The sequence below is a fragment of the Bos taurus genome, chromosome 13 (genome assembly GCF_002263795.3).
Source record: "Bos taurus isolate L1 Dominette 01449 registration number 42190680 breed Hereford chromosome 13, ARS-UCD2.0, whole genome shotgun sequence".
Lineage (NCBI taxonomy): Eukaryota > Metazoa > Chordata > Mammalia > Artiodactyla > Bovidae > Bos > Bos taurus.
Window position 1 is genome coordinate 81,332,062 of NC_037340.1, and position 13,168 is coordinate 81,345,229.

The 13,168-nt window shown below is 47.2% G+C and overlaps 1 long non-coding RNA gene across 1 annotated transcript in view; it reads right to left on the reverse strand.

The window, feature by feature from the left end:
- Positions 1–510: 510 nt before the first annotated feature.
- LOC104973929 (uncharacterized) overlaps positions 511–13,168 on the reverse strand; it is a 45,199-nt gene continuing 32,541 nt past the window's right edge. Inside the window, exon 4 of the long non-coding RNA XR_009497069.1 lies at positions 511–13,167. This is a non-coding gene — a long non-coding RNA (uncharacterized lncRNA). The remainder of the gene's footprint in view (position 13,168) is intronic.

Below are 13,168 nucleotides of genomic sequence, written 5' to 3' on the forward strand. Positions count from 1 at the left end.
CGAGAGTAGTTTTCTACGGGAGGAGATGCCGGGCTGGGAGAATAGGCCTGTGACCCATCCCTGTGTGCTTTCTGAGCAGAATAGAAGGAGGTGGACCAGTTGTTGGGATCTACTAATGTACTGTGAGGCTTCTCTGGTGGCTCAGACAGTAAAGTGGCTGTCTACAATGCGGGTGACCTGGGTTCGATCCCTGGGTCAGGAAGATCCGCTGGAGAAGGAAATGGCAATCCACTCCAGTACTATTGCCTGGAAAATCCCATGGACAGAGGAGCCTGGTTGGCTACAGTCCATGGGGTCGCAAAGAGTTGGACACGACTGAGCGACTTCACAATTCAATTCAATCAGTACTGTGAACCACTGATAGGTGTGATTTAGTGCAGTGCTTTAACTTGGAAAATCATCTTGTGACAGGGTTTATAAAAACTCGGGACTATCTGTGAACATGTTTGAGATATATGAATGCTACGGCAGGATCAGAAAAAAAACAGAAACTAAGGCTGAGACATGGAGCAAGGTCTAGTTTCTTTTATTGTATTTGTTTTTTGGCCCGTAGCTTATGGGATTTTAATTCCTCCACCAGTGATCAAACCCAGGCCCCAGGAAGTGGAAGTGCAGAGTCCTAACCACTGGACCACCAGAGGATTCCCATACCCAGGTCTGTTTTGACTCAGTCTTGTACTAGAGGCATGATCTTTCTTATTTATGTAAGCTCCCTTAATCCTGGACTTTCTCCAGTATAAAAGATAATTAATGATACCAGACGACAAAACAATTAGTGATATTATATGAAGGGCCTGGATAAACTCTAAGCCGCATGCAAATTGGAGGTATTATTTAAATGTACTCTTCAACTAATTGAACACGGAAGCTACTTGGGTGACGAGTTTGCAGAACAGCACGTCAGGTGTGTTTTCGTGGTTTGTCCTGTGACTGTGGAGCACTGTACTCTCTTTCTTATTCACTCTGACTTTTCCCTCCCGCTTGCCTTCTCTCCCTCCTCTCTCTCCTTTTTGGCTTGTTGGTTAATCTAGAGATGTCAATGTTATAAGGAAGGGGACAGTTATTTTTTTACTTTGTAGTATGTCCAAGAGGCAAAGAATTGCTCACCTCAGAATTATGTCTATTCTGTACTTGCTGCTTAAAAAAAAGAAGAAGGAATAACATTTCCAGTTCACTGAGCTAACATTGAGCCCTTGGAATGATCCTAACCTTGTGAAGGCTGACTTTTCTGTCCCCACCGTACACGGTGTGTGTGTTTTCAGCTTTCTGGCTCTGTTCCACCTTGGTAATAACCCAGCTGGTTAATTCAGTGGGATTTAAGCTTCTGGTCCTTGTATGAAAAAATCAGAAATTGCCAGAAAACATTTGAACGAGTCACGGAACCCAGTTGTAGTCAAGAGTAGACTGTATCCCAGAGACAAACAAACGCCCTAACCCCACGTCAGAGGCAGGGGCTCAATGATTCCTCTCTGAAAGGGCTCTCACAGTCACTATGTACTCCCCAAGTGAAAGAGAGAAAATTCACCTCGTGATCTAAACCAGTTGTAGGAACATTTCAGAGTGTCATCTCTTGGAGCAAATATTGTCTGACTTCTGGATTAGATTCGTGATTTATTACACAAGACCGTCTTTTGAGTTTGGGTGAAGAATGTCGTGTTCGTTCCTCTTCTGTTTGTAGAGACAGGCTTTCGTGGATGGCGTCTCTTGTGATCACTATCAGTGGGTCATTTTTCATATTCTTGTTTCAAATCTAACAATTGCTGAAATGAACGCATACCTTTCTCAACCAGTAAAATATCTCCTGAAAGATGGCTTTCTTCTCAGAAGAAAGCTTTGGAATCTTGCAGAGAAAGTCACCATTCTTTAAGTCAGAGGCTACACTAATAATCACGATTTACATGTGAATAGTATAAACTACAGGAAATCAGAGAGAGAGGGAGGGAGGGAGGCAGAAGAAAATTTTATTATGTACTTGGCTAGGAGTCTTCGAGTGTTTATAGTCTGGGAACGGATACTGTGAAAGCCTTTCTGTCGTTAGGGAGAGCCCACGCTCCCACCGCACCCCCCATCCTCAGTCCTTGCTTTGGAGTCAATGCCCTTCCTATACTCAGTAGGGTTAGGGCAGATGCTGGTGTTGTTTTTCCCCTCCTCAGCATATTTCTACAGCTGGAAACTACGGAAGCAAAGAGGCTGATTAATTGCCTTCTACCTAAGTACATTAATACTATTCTCTTTGCATCTTCCAACAGTTTCTGTTTTAAGGACCTATTTCCTTTCTAATGAAATTTCAGTATGACCCTCTTGTGTGAATGCATCTTTCCGGGCCTTTTGGGGTTTCCTTTACCAGCGTTGTTACTTCGACCAGAGAGCTTATATCTGTGGACTGCTGCAGGCACGTGAACTGCGGGTAAGATAGAGATGAGATGTATGTGAAAAATACAAACACATGTCATCAAACACACTTAGTTTTCCATTCATGGGGTATAGACTTGGTCTTTCCAACTGCTTTTAAGTTTTGAAGGGCCAGTCAACAGAATAATAACCCAAATCATTCTTCTTATTTTAGGGATTCTGAGAATTCTGGCCACAACCTAATTTTTAAAAGCATAACGTATTAGTGATTAGAACAGATTTTTTCCCAGGACTTTTCGAGGTAACTCCTCCCTAAATGATGGCTCAGAAGTGTCAGTCAGTCTCAGGAGCTGACCATTAAGCCACTGGCCACGCTTCTGTTTTTAAGAATCACTAGGAAAAACTGGAAGCAATTTTACAAAATAAAGGAAATACTCTGTTCTTTTTTTTTCTTGTGGGGAATGAGAAGAGACAGAAACTTTGATTCATGTATAGCCAAGATCTGGGCATAAAACAAATACAGTAGAACTCTTTCCTAAGTGGTGGTCACAGTCTTAATTCCCAGAGTCTGGTCTCCATCAGGGTTTCAGTGTGTGGGGCTTGCTGTCAACCGCACGGCGTGGTCTGTGACGTATCCAGGGCTCCCTGAGTGTGAAAGCAGAAACCCTGAAACTGTTTCATTGATTGGAATCCACTAAACAGCTCCTGAGTCATGTATACAATTCCATTGTTCCAATAGCAAACATTGAGTCCTTTGTCAAGTTTAATCAAAATGCAGTGACCTGTGGCCACTGTGGATGATGGGACCCACCAACAAACCGCTCTGTGACTGTGCGCACCTGACATTCTAAGGGCTTCCTGATGATCAAAGTTCAGCTACTCTTTATAGCTTCAAGACTTGCACTGCTTCACGTGGTGTTTATTTTCATTTCCCCTGGGCAGAACTCTCTAGTCTGGGCTTAAGTTTTTATACCATACTTTTGAGAGGGCCTCAGATTACCGTATCACAGTGATAGCAGTACTCTTAACACGGAAGACTTTGTAAGTCTCTCTGCCCCGTTGAACCACTACTGTGCATTTATTTTGTAGATGCAGAAAACACAATTATTGTTTGGAATAGAACTAGGCCTTGGGGACCCGAGGCTCTAATTGTCCTCACCCCCATCATCACCATCCATGGGTTTTATCAGAATTAAATAAAAATGAATGCTGTGGCTGTCAGTAGGCACAGGGAAAGGAAACTCTATCTGTAAGCTCTTTGCTACTTGTGCCTACACATGAGTGCTCTCTGATTTGTGACTGTTTATAGGAGAAAATCATTATTCTTGGCTGCTGAGTCTCTGGAAGTCATTCGTTTGAGGAGGCACAAAATAGTTCACCTGTTTTTATTCCCTCAGTTTTCCTATGAATATTCATTCAGTATTTTGGCTGATAATACAGTGAAAGAGCAGGTTCTATGCAGTTCTTTTTGGAATCAAGCTTTATCTACTTCTTTGGATAATTAAATATTCCTTCCTCAGAAAGGCCTACCACAAGCAGCCTAAAATACTGCCAGCGCCTCCCATCTCTCTCCATTTTCTTGCCCCGATTCACTTTTTCTTCAAAGCACTCATCAGTACAGGGTATTGTGCTAACACCTGTATTTATCTGTTAGCTTATAAATCCCTAGAACAGGGCCACCCAACAGAAGCCAATGCAAAGCACATAGGACATTGAAAATGTACCAGGAAACACACTCTGAAGCTAAAAAGAAACAGGTGAAATTAATTATAACACTGTTACAGACACAGGCCCCTGGACTCTTTAATTAAGAGAAACCGGGGGACTTCCCTGTGGCCTGGTGGCTGAGACGTGGCACTCCCAGTGCAGGGAGCCTGGGCTCGATTCCTGGTCAGGAACTAGATTGCACACGCCACGGAGAAGATCGAAGATCTGGTGGGTGCGACTGAGACCAGGTGCAGCCAGACACAATAAATCAATATTAAAAAGATAGAAAAGAAATCGAGAATTCCAGCCAAGGCTGTATCAGGGCTTGCGCCGCAGCACGAGGGAGTAAGAACAAAAAATAGGTGCCTCTGGAGAGGAGCTGCCTGGCCCCTTCCATGGGGGTAAGTGGGATAATGATGCGGTGGGCCCATCTGGAGAGGAGCTGCCTGGCCCCTTCCGTGGAGGTAAGTGGGGTAACGATGCGGTGGGCCCATCTGGAGAGGAGCTGCCTGGCCCCTTCCGTGGAGGTAAGTGGGGTAACGATGCGGTGGGCCCATCTGGAGAGGAGCTGCCTGGCCCCTTCCGTGGAGGTAAGTGGGGTAACGATGCGGTGGGCCCATCTGGAGAGGAGCTGCCTGGCCCCTTCCGTGGGGGTAAGTGGGGTGATGATGGGGCGGGCCCATGGGTGGGGCCGGAGGCGGAGTGCAGGTGGTCTGCACACGCACGGTGGTGCCAGTGTGCCAGGGCCATGGGCAGCCCCTGCCTCTGCTGCTGGCGCCTCCGGAAGGCAGTGGGCTGTGGTCTTCCTATATCCGGTTCTTCAAATTTGCTCCAGCAGCCCATGCACGCAGTTGTTTTCCATCCCTTTGTATTCTGTTGCCCAAGGAGATGTGAGCCCAAGACCCTACACTAGATGGTCCCAGTCTAGCTCAACAATATGTTTTATTAAACGCAATACAGCTATAATATATGACATAATACATGATATAACATACGACAGAGGTCCCTATAGTTAAAGCTGTGGTTTTTCCAGTAGTCGTATACAGATGTGAGACTTGGATCATAAAGGATGGGCACTGAAGAATCGATGCTTTTGAACTGTGGTGTTGGAGAAGACTCTTGAGAGTCCCTTGGACTGCAGAGAGATCCATCCAGTCCATCCTAAAGGAAATCAACCCCGAATATTCATTGGAAGGACTGATTCTAAAGCTGAAGCTCCAAAACTTTGGCCACATGATGCAAAGAGCCAACTCACTGGAAAAGACCCTGATGCTGGGAAAAATTGAAGGCAGGAGGAGAAGGGGATGACAGAGGATGAGATGGTTAGATGGCATCACTGACCCAAAGGATATGAATTTGAGCAATCTCTGGGAGATAGTAAAGGACAGGGGAGCCCGGAGTGCTGCAGTCCATGGTGTCACACAGAGTCAGACACAACTTAACAATAAACAAAGTCCATAGTATTACCGCCTCAATATTATATTGAACATCCAGTCACTTCAAATCAATATAAAGTGATTGCTAATGCTTCTGCTGCTAAGTCGCTTCAGTCGTGTCCAACTCTGTGTGACCCCACAGATGGCAGCCCACCAGGCTCCTATGTCCATGGGATTCTCCAGGCAAGAACACTGGAGTGGACTGCCATTTCCTTCTCCAGATTGCTAATGAGATACTTTAAATTCATTTTTTGGACCAAGTCTTCAGAATCTGGTGTCTGTCTTTTTTTTTTAACTGTTCATTTATTTTTAATGGATTGATGATTGCAGCATCTGTTTTATACTGACAGGCCCTCTCAGTCCCAACTGCCACCTTTCACGTGCTCAAGGGCCGCGTGTGACTTGTGGCTGCCCTGCTGAACTGCCTGGGTCTGGGGTATGACCTCCAGATGGTTAGTGACTTTGCTTTGTTCACTAGAGAAAATAATTACTAAGCACACCCTAAGTGCATGGTAGATAGTCAGTGAGATGGCAAGTGAACACTAAATGCGTAAGGACCACGACTGCTCAGCCAAAGGTCTGAGTGTTAGAATGTCATCGGCATGCTGCAACACCCCTGGGTTTCTCTTTTTCCTCTCATTTCCCTCTTGCCTGCCTCTCCAAGAATATCAGAATGCAAGAAAAGTCACTGTGATCATTTATTCCACCCCTGACCTACTTTTGCTGGGAAAAGCCAAAGGCTCTATCCCATGACTCTTCCACCCGCCCACTCCTCAGAATGGGTCCATTCAAGTCCCTTTTCTGCCTGTTTCCTCTCCTCTTAGTTCTGTGCCCCCTCCCTTTAATTAGTTCTCAAGCTGCCTCATAAGCAGTGGTTCATAGCATTTTTAAAAAGAGCTGACTCATTGGAAAAGACCCTGATGCTGGGGAAGATTGAAGGCGAAAGTAGAAAGGGGCAGGAGAAGGTGAGATGGTTGGATGGCATCACTGACTCAGTGGACATGAATCTGAGCAAACTCTGGGAGAATGTGGAGGGCAGAGGAGCCTGGCGTGCTACAGTCCATGGGGTCGCAAAGAGTCAGACACAACTTAGAGTCGGAACAAAACAACCAATCCCTTGATATTTGGGCAACACCTCCTTCTTTCTGTTCCTCCTGTCAAGTCCAGTAAATAAAACACCCCTTGGGTGCCTTCTTTGGGCCAGATGCCCCAGAAGTAGGCCGCGCACGTTCACCTCAGGGCCGAGTGGACACTGGTCCTGCCGGAGTTCCTTTTGGTCCGGGGTGGGGGACGTCACACAGTCCCTACAGTGATGACACAGAGTGTCATTCGGGAGGCTCTGGAAAAAGACAGGGTTCAAATCCCGGTGCTGACACTACCAGGCATCTGGGCTTGAGCTGGTCACAGTACAGCTCTGTGCCTTAGTTTTCTCATCTGTAAAATGGCGCTGATAGAAGTATGTACCACATAGTGTTGTTGGGAGGATTCAGTTATGTACAGGCAGGTGGGATTGAGAGAAAAAAATGATCCACAGGCCTGCCTGAACATGCGCTCAGTCATGTCCAGCTCTTTGCGACCCTGTGGACTGTAGCTCACCAGGCTCCTCTGTCCGTGGGGTTTCCCGGGTAAGAATACTAGAGTGGGTTGCCATTCCCTACTCCAGGGGATCTTCCCGGCCCAGGGATCGAACCTGGGTCGCCCGAGACTCCGTGCATGGGAAGGTGGATTCTTTACCAGAACCACCTGGGAAGCCCTGTGTACAGGCGTGCCGCGTTTTACTGTGCTTTGCTGTCTGTACTTTACAGATTTGCATGCTGTACAGATTGAGGCTTGAGGAAGGCCAGCGTCAGAGTGTGTTGCTGTTGCTTTTCCAGCAGCATCTGCTCACTTCACGTCTGTGTGTCATGTTTGGTAATCCTCACGCTATGTCAAACTTTCTCATCACCATATCTGACACAGTAACCAGTCATCTATGACATTCCTACTATGATTCGCCGATGGCTCAGATGATGGTTAGATTTCATAGCATCAAATATTTTTTAAGTATTTCAAAATTAGGGTATATACATTGTGTTTTAGATACATGGTATTGCACACTTGTGTAAACATAACTTCTACATGCGCTCGGAAACCAAAGGATTCACGTGACTCACTTATTGCCATGTTTGCCTTGTTCCAGTGATCTGGAGCTGAATTCGCAGCATTTCTGAGGCCCTGTGTATGTCTTCGTTGCATGATTATACTCTTGTAAAGAGAGGACCTAGGATCATTGCCAACTGGGGTTAAGAGACAGGCAGAGCTGATTTACTAGACTTACTAGAAGGGTATCTGGCATTAGCACATTTCTAAGTGTTGGATAGTATTGTCGTTGCCAGCGCTGGAAGATGTCCCTTCGGGGCGGTGCAGGGAGCACAGCAGCACAGACGGCAGAGGGTCAGGGGTCGTTCCCGGGAGGATACGGCATCGAAGTGCGGCCTGGTGACGGATTAAGGGGGCGGGAGGGACCGCACTCGTGAAGACCTGGAAGTAAGCATTCTTACGGCAGTTTGAGGAACTGAAAAAGTTTGAAATGCCTACGCCGAAAGCCCAAAGGCCTCTGAGGGCCAGGTGGAACACGTTAGGGTGAGCCGTGAAACTGCTGGTGTCGGCTCTTGCCAAACTGAAAATGGCAGTTACTTAGGGTTTAGCAGAACAGTACGGCTGCGGTGAAAAACGAGTTGCTCAGTCGTGTCCAGCTCTCTGTGACCCCATGGACTCGACAGTCCGTGGAATTATCCAGGCCGGGGCAAGGTAGCCGTCCCTTCTCCAGGGGACCTCCCCAACCCAGGGCTCGAACCCAGGTCTCCCACACTGCAAGGGGATTCTTTACCAGCTGAGCCACCAGGGAAGCCCAAGAATACTGGTGTGGGTAGCCTATCCCTTCTCCAGAGGATCTTCCCATCCCCGGAATTGAACCAGGGTCTCCTGTGTTGCAGGCAGATTCTTTACCAACTGAGCTGTGAGGGAAGCTGTGTATAAACAGCAGAAACAAACCAGGACTTGCGCGAGCTCCTGACACACGGCATGTCTTGGGACCCTGGGTCTCACCGGCACATGGTGCCCCTGGGCTGGGGGGCTCGTGGCGGGGCACCGGGGCCCGGGGCTGGGGCGTGGCTGCTGCAGCTGCCCTGCAGGGTGACCTGTGCTCCTCGGCCGCGCTAGAGTCCAAAGACGCAATTTTGACAGGTTGCCTTTCGACTTTGAAAATGGTAGCTCAGATTTTTTCTAAAGATTTTTTTGATGTGGACCAATTAAAAGTCTTTGTTGAATTTGTTACAGTCTTGCGTCTGTTTTATGGTTTGGTTTTTTTGGCTGAAAGGCATATGCGATCTTGGCTCCCAGACCAGGAATTGAACCTGCGCCCCCTGCATTTAAAGGAGGTCATAACCATTGGCCCACCAGGGAAGCCCCATTAGCTCCAACTCTGGGGAGGGACACAAGGTAGGGACCAAAGCATTTGTTGACTGAATGTGGCTCTGTAACTACTGCTGCTGATCTGTTGCCTGAGTTTAGACAGGGTGGGGGTGGGGCAGGAACGAGGCAGGACTTTTGAGCCCAAGATTTTCTTTTCAGTTTAGTCGCTCAGTCATGTCCCACTCTTTGTAGCCCCATGGACTGCAGCACGCCAGGCTTCCCTGTCCATCACCAGCTCCCAGAGTCTGCTCAAACCCATGTCCATTGAGTCGGTGACACCATCCAACCATCTCATCCTCTGTCGTCCCTTCTCCTCCCACCTTCAATCTTTCCCAGCATCAGGGTCTTTTCAAATGCGTCAGTTCTTCGCATCAGGTGGCCAAAGTATTGGAGCTTCAGCTTCGACATCAGTCCTTGCAACAAATATTCAGGACTGATCTTTAGGACAGACTGGTTGGATCTCCTTGCAGTCCAAGGGACTCTCAAGAGCCTTCTCCAACACCACAGTTCAAAAGCACCAGTTCTTTGGCGCTCTGCCTTCTTTCTGGTCCAACTCTGACATCTATACATGACCACTGGAAAAACCATAGCTTTGACTAGAAGGACTTTGTTGGCAAAGTGATGTCTCTGCTTTTCTTTTAAGAAGTGAATTATTGAATGTTTCCCCCACTTTCTCTGGCCCTGCCTGCTGCCATCTCTATTCAAAATCGTTTCCTCTGAAGCCGTCCAGTGGCTTCCCCACTCTGTACTGAAAGTAAGGCCAGGGGTGCCAGGGCCAGCCACCTGAGGAACTAAAAGTAACACCTTTTTCCAGCTAAGAAACTTGGGCGAGCACAGCCGCGTCCCGCCGCGCTCAGCCAGCCTGAGTCCGGAGCTCAGTTTCTCTGCTGAGGGTGGTGCTCCCCAGGCTGTGTGCTGACCAGCTGTGCGGCTCTGTCCTGTCTCCTGCTTCCTTCAGGGGCTGCTCTAGAATTTGCGGTGCACACCTGTACACACACATTTTTACACACGCGTTTATATTGATCCAAGTCCACTTGCCTTTCCTTTTTCTTGTGGACCGTTTTAACAGTCTACATTGAACTTATTACAGTGTTGCTTCTATTGTTTCTGTTCTGGATTTTTTTGGCCATGAGGCCCATGGGATCTTAGCCCCCTGACCAGGGGTCGAGCCAGCACCCCCTGCACTGGAAATCAAAGTCTTACCTGGGAAGTCCCCAAGTCCACTTTCAAATAACAGTACGCCACTTCACAGGGAGTGCGGTACCTTTGCAGACGTAATCCAGATTCCTCCCTCATCTCTTGCGTCATCACTGGCATCCTGTTCGCTTATCCATAAGTATGCATACACACACACACATGCAGGCGTATATAACTGAATACACGGCTGCTGTATATAACTGAATACATGGCTGCTGTTATTAGTTTAAATAAGCAGTTATCAGATCAATAAAGAGTAAGAACAATAACATTCTTCTACCTTCACTTACCCCCCTTCTTTTGCGCTTCCTTCTTTATGTAGATCTGAGTTTCTGACCTGTTCTCCTTCTCCCCAGAGAAGCCGATTTTAACAGGTCTCGCAAGTCTGGTCTGCCGGCGACAAATCTCAATTTTTGTTTGTCTGAGAAAGTCTTCATTTTTCCTTCACTTTTGAAGGATCATTTTGCCCAGAACAGAATTCTCAGTTGGTCTTTTTTTCCTCTCTCTCTCAAGCTTTTAAGTATTTCCCTCCACTCTTTTTGAGTGTTGGTTTCTGAGAAGTCAGAGATCATTACAGTCTCTGCCCATCAGTAAAGTGATTTTCCTTCTAACCTCTTTCAGTATTTTTTCCTTTATTTTTGATATTCTACCATTTAAGTATGACATGCCTAGGGCTTCCCAGGTGGCTTAGTGGTGAAAGAATCTGCCTGCCAGTGCAAGAAGATTTAGGAGACCGGGGTTCGATCCCTGGGTCGGGAAGATCCTCAGGAGAAGGAAGTGGCCACCCACCCCAGTATTCTTGCCTGGAAAATCCCATGGACAGAGGAGCCTGGTGGGCTCCATGGGGTCGCAAAGAGTTGGGCATGATTGAGCACGTACATAAAGATGTAGTTACACTAAGTGAAGAAATAAGGTGTAGCCTGGACATAGGCATTTATCCTGCCCAATGTCTCTGAGCCTCCTGGATCTCTGCTTTAGTGTCTGACATTAATTTGGGGGAAATTCCCAGTTGTTTGTGCCTCAGGTATTTCTTCTGTCGCTTTCACTCTTTCTTCTCCTTCTGGGATTCCCCTTACACCTTGTCACACTTTTTCTAGTTCTCCCACAGCCGTTGGGCATTCCACTCTGGTTTTTAAATTATTTTTTGTTTTCAGTAACTGCTTTTTGGTTTATGAGTGTTCTGTTGATATATCCTCAAGGTTGGAGATGACTTTTCTCAGCCATGTCCAGTCTACTAGGATACCAATTAAAGACAGTCTTCCTTTCTGTTGCAGCATTTTCTATCTCTAGCGTTTCCTTTAATTCTTAGATTTTCTCTCTCTCTGCTCATATTTCCCATCTGTTCCTACATGCTGTCTCCCCAGGAGACTTCTCAGCGTCTTAATCCTTGTTGTTTTAAATTCCCGGTCTAAGAATTCCAACATCCCTGCCACATCTGAGTCTAGTTCTCATGCTTGCTCTCTCTCTCCAAACTGTGGGTTGTTTTTTTTTAATTTAGTATGCCTTGCGATTTTTTCTGATGGCCTGACGTGATGTACTCGGGAGAAGGAACTGCTGCAGGTTTGGCAGTGTGAGGGGAGGGGAGAGGAGCGCTGTATTCAGCTCCGAGCCTCTGGTGCCCCTGTGCGGTGAACCCCACAGTGCTTCTCACCTCATCATCCTTAGCTGCAGCAGGTGGCTCGAGTGGGCAGGAGCTGGGTATTTCCCTTCCTCCACGTGGAGAGCCACGGGGGCCTGGAGTTAGGTATTCTCCTTCTCCTAAGTCAGTGCAGTTCTCATAAAACCGCAGCGATGAAGTCCTGGTTGAGCAATCTCTCCTGAGGGTGGCGCGTGCTCTGAGGGACGGACGCTGTAGCCTGTTGCAGACTGCCTCTTCTTCCCCTCCCCTGCTTGGAGCACGAGGGGACTTTTCCCTGATACTCACTGTGAGAACCTGGTCAGGAAATCTCACAAGGTGGGGGCCCCCTCCCTGCGACTGGGTGTCCCTGGAGCTTTTCAATCTCAGATCTGCCCACAGGAGCCTCCAGCCATCATTCAGTTTCAGTCCTGGTTTCTCTAGCCCATCTCTGACTCCCACCAAGGCTGATGGTCCCCTAAGCACGGATTGTCTGTAAATGCTTGTCTCCCCAGTTTGGGGCAGTGGTTTGCCCTGTGACCTCACTTTTCCTGTTGTTGCTCTTACTCAGTCACTCAATTGTGTCTGATTCTTTGTGACCCCATGGACTGCAGCAGGTCAGGCTTCCCTCTCTTCACTGTCTTCTGGCGCTTGCTCAAACTCATGTCCATTGAGTCAGTGATGTGATCCAACCATCTCGTCCTCTGTCATCCCCTTCTCCTGTCTTCAGTCTTTCCCAACATCAGGGTCTTTTCCAATAAGTTGGCTCTCTGAATCAGGTGGCTGAAGTATTGGAGCTTCAGCTTCAGTGTCAGTCCTTCCAAATGAATATTCGGGGTTAATTTCCTTTAGGATAGACTGGTTTGATCTCTCTTCACTTCTCTTACTGATCTAAGAAGAGCTGTTCATTTTTTAAGTTTGTTCAGCTTTTCGCCTGTTGCTGAGATGGAGTGGTGACTTCTAAGCTTCTTACATGATGGACCAGAAACCGGGAGTCTGTCCATGTTTTAAGAACCAAAAAGTGACTGAAAATATCAAGAACTGGGTGAAGGGGATTTGTCGGGTTAGAAGTGGAAATTTTGGGCTTCGACTACCTGCAAGGGAGAGTTTTGACACATGTGACGGCCACACGGGAAGCGGTAGCGCTGCGCCAGTGCTGGGACCAGCGAAAGCGGAGCTTGAAATCTGCTGCTGTCAGAGCTCCACTGTGTGTCCCAGGCCAGCCACTTCCCTTTTCTGAGACTCCTTTTTTAAAACTGGGTGCTGGAACATTTACTGGAAGTTGTGGAAGGGATTAGAGCTAATTTGTATAAAGTGCATATCAGATGGTATATTCCAGTTCTTTTATACCTGATAGAATACACATTACAGATCATTATAGACATGATGTTTTTTCTTCCTTTTACTC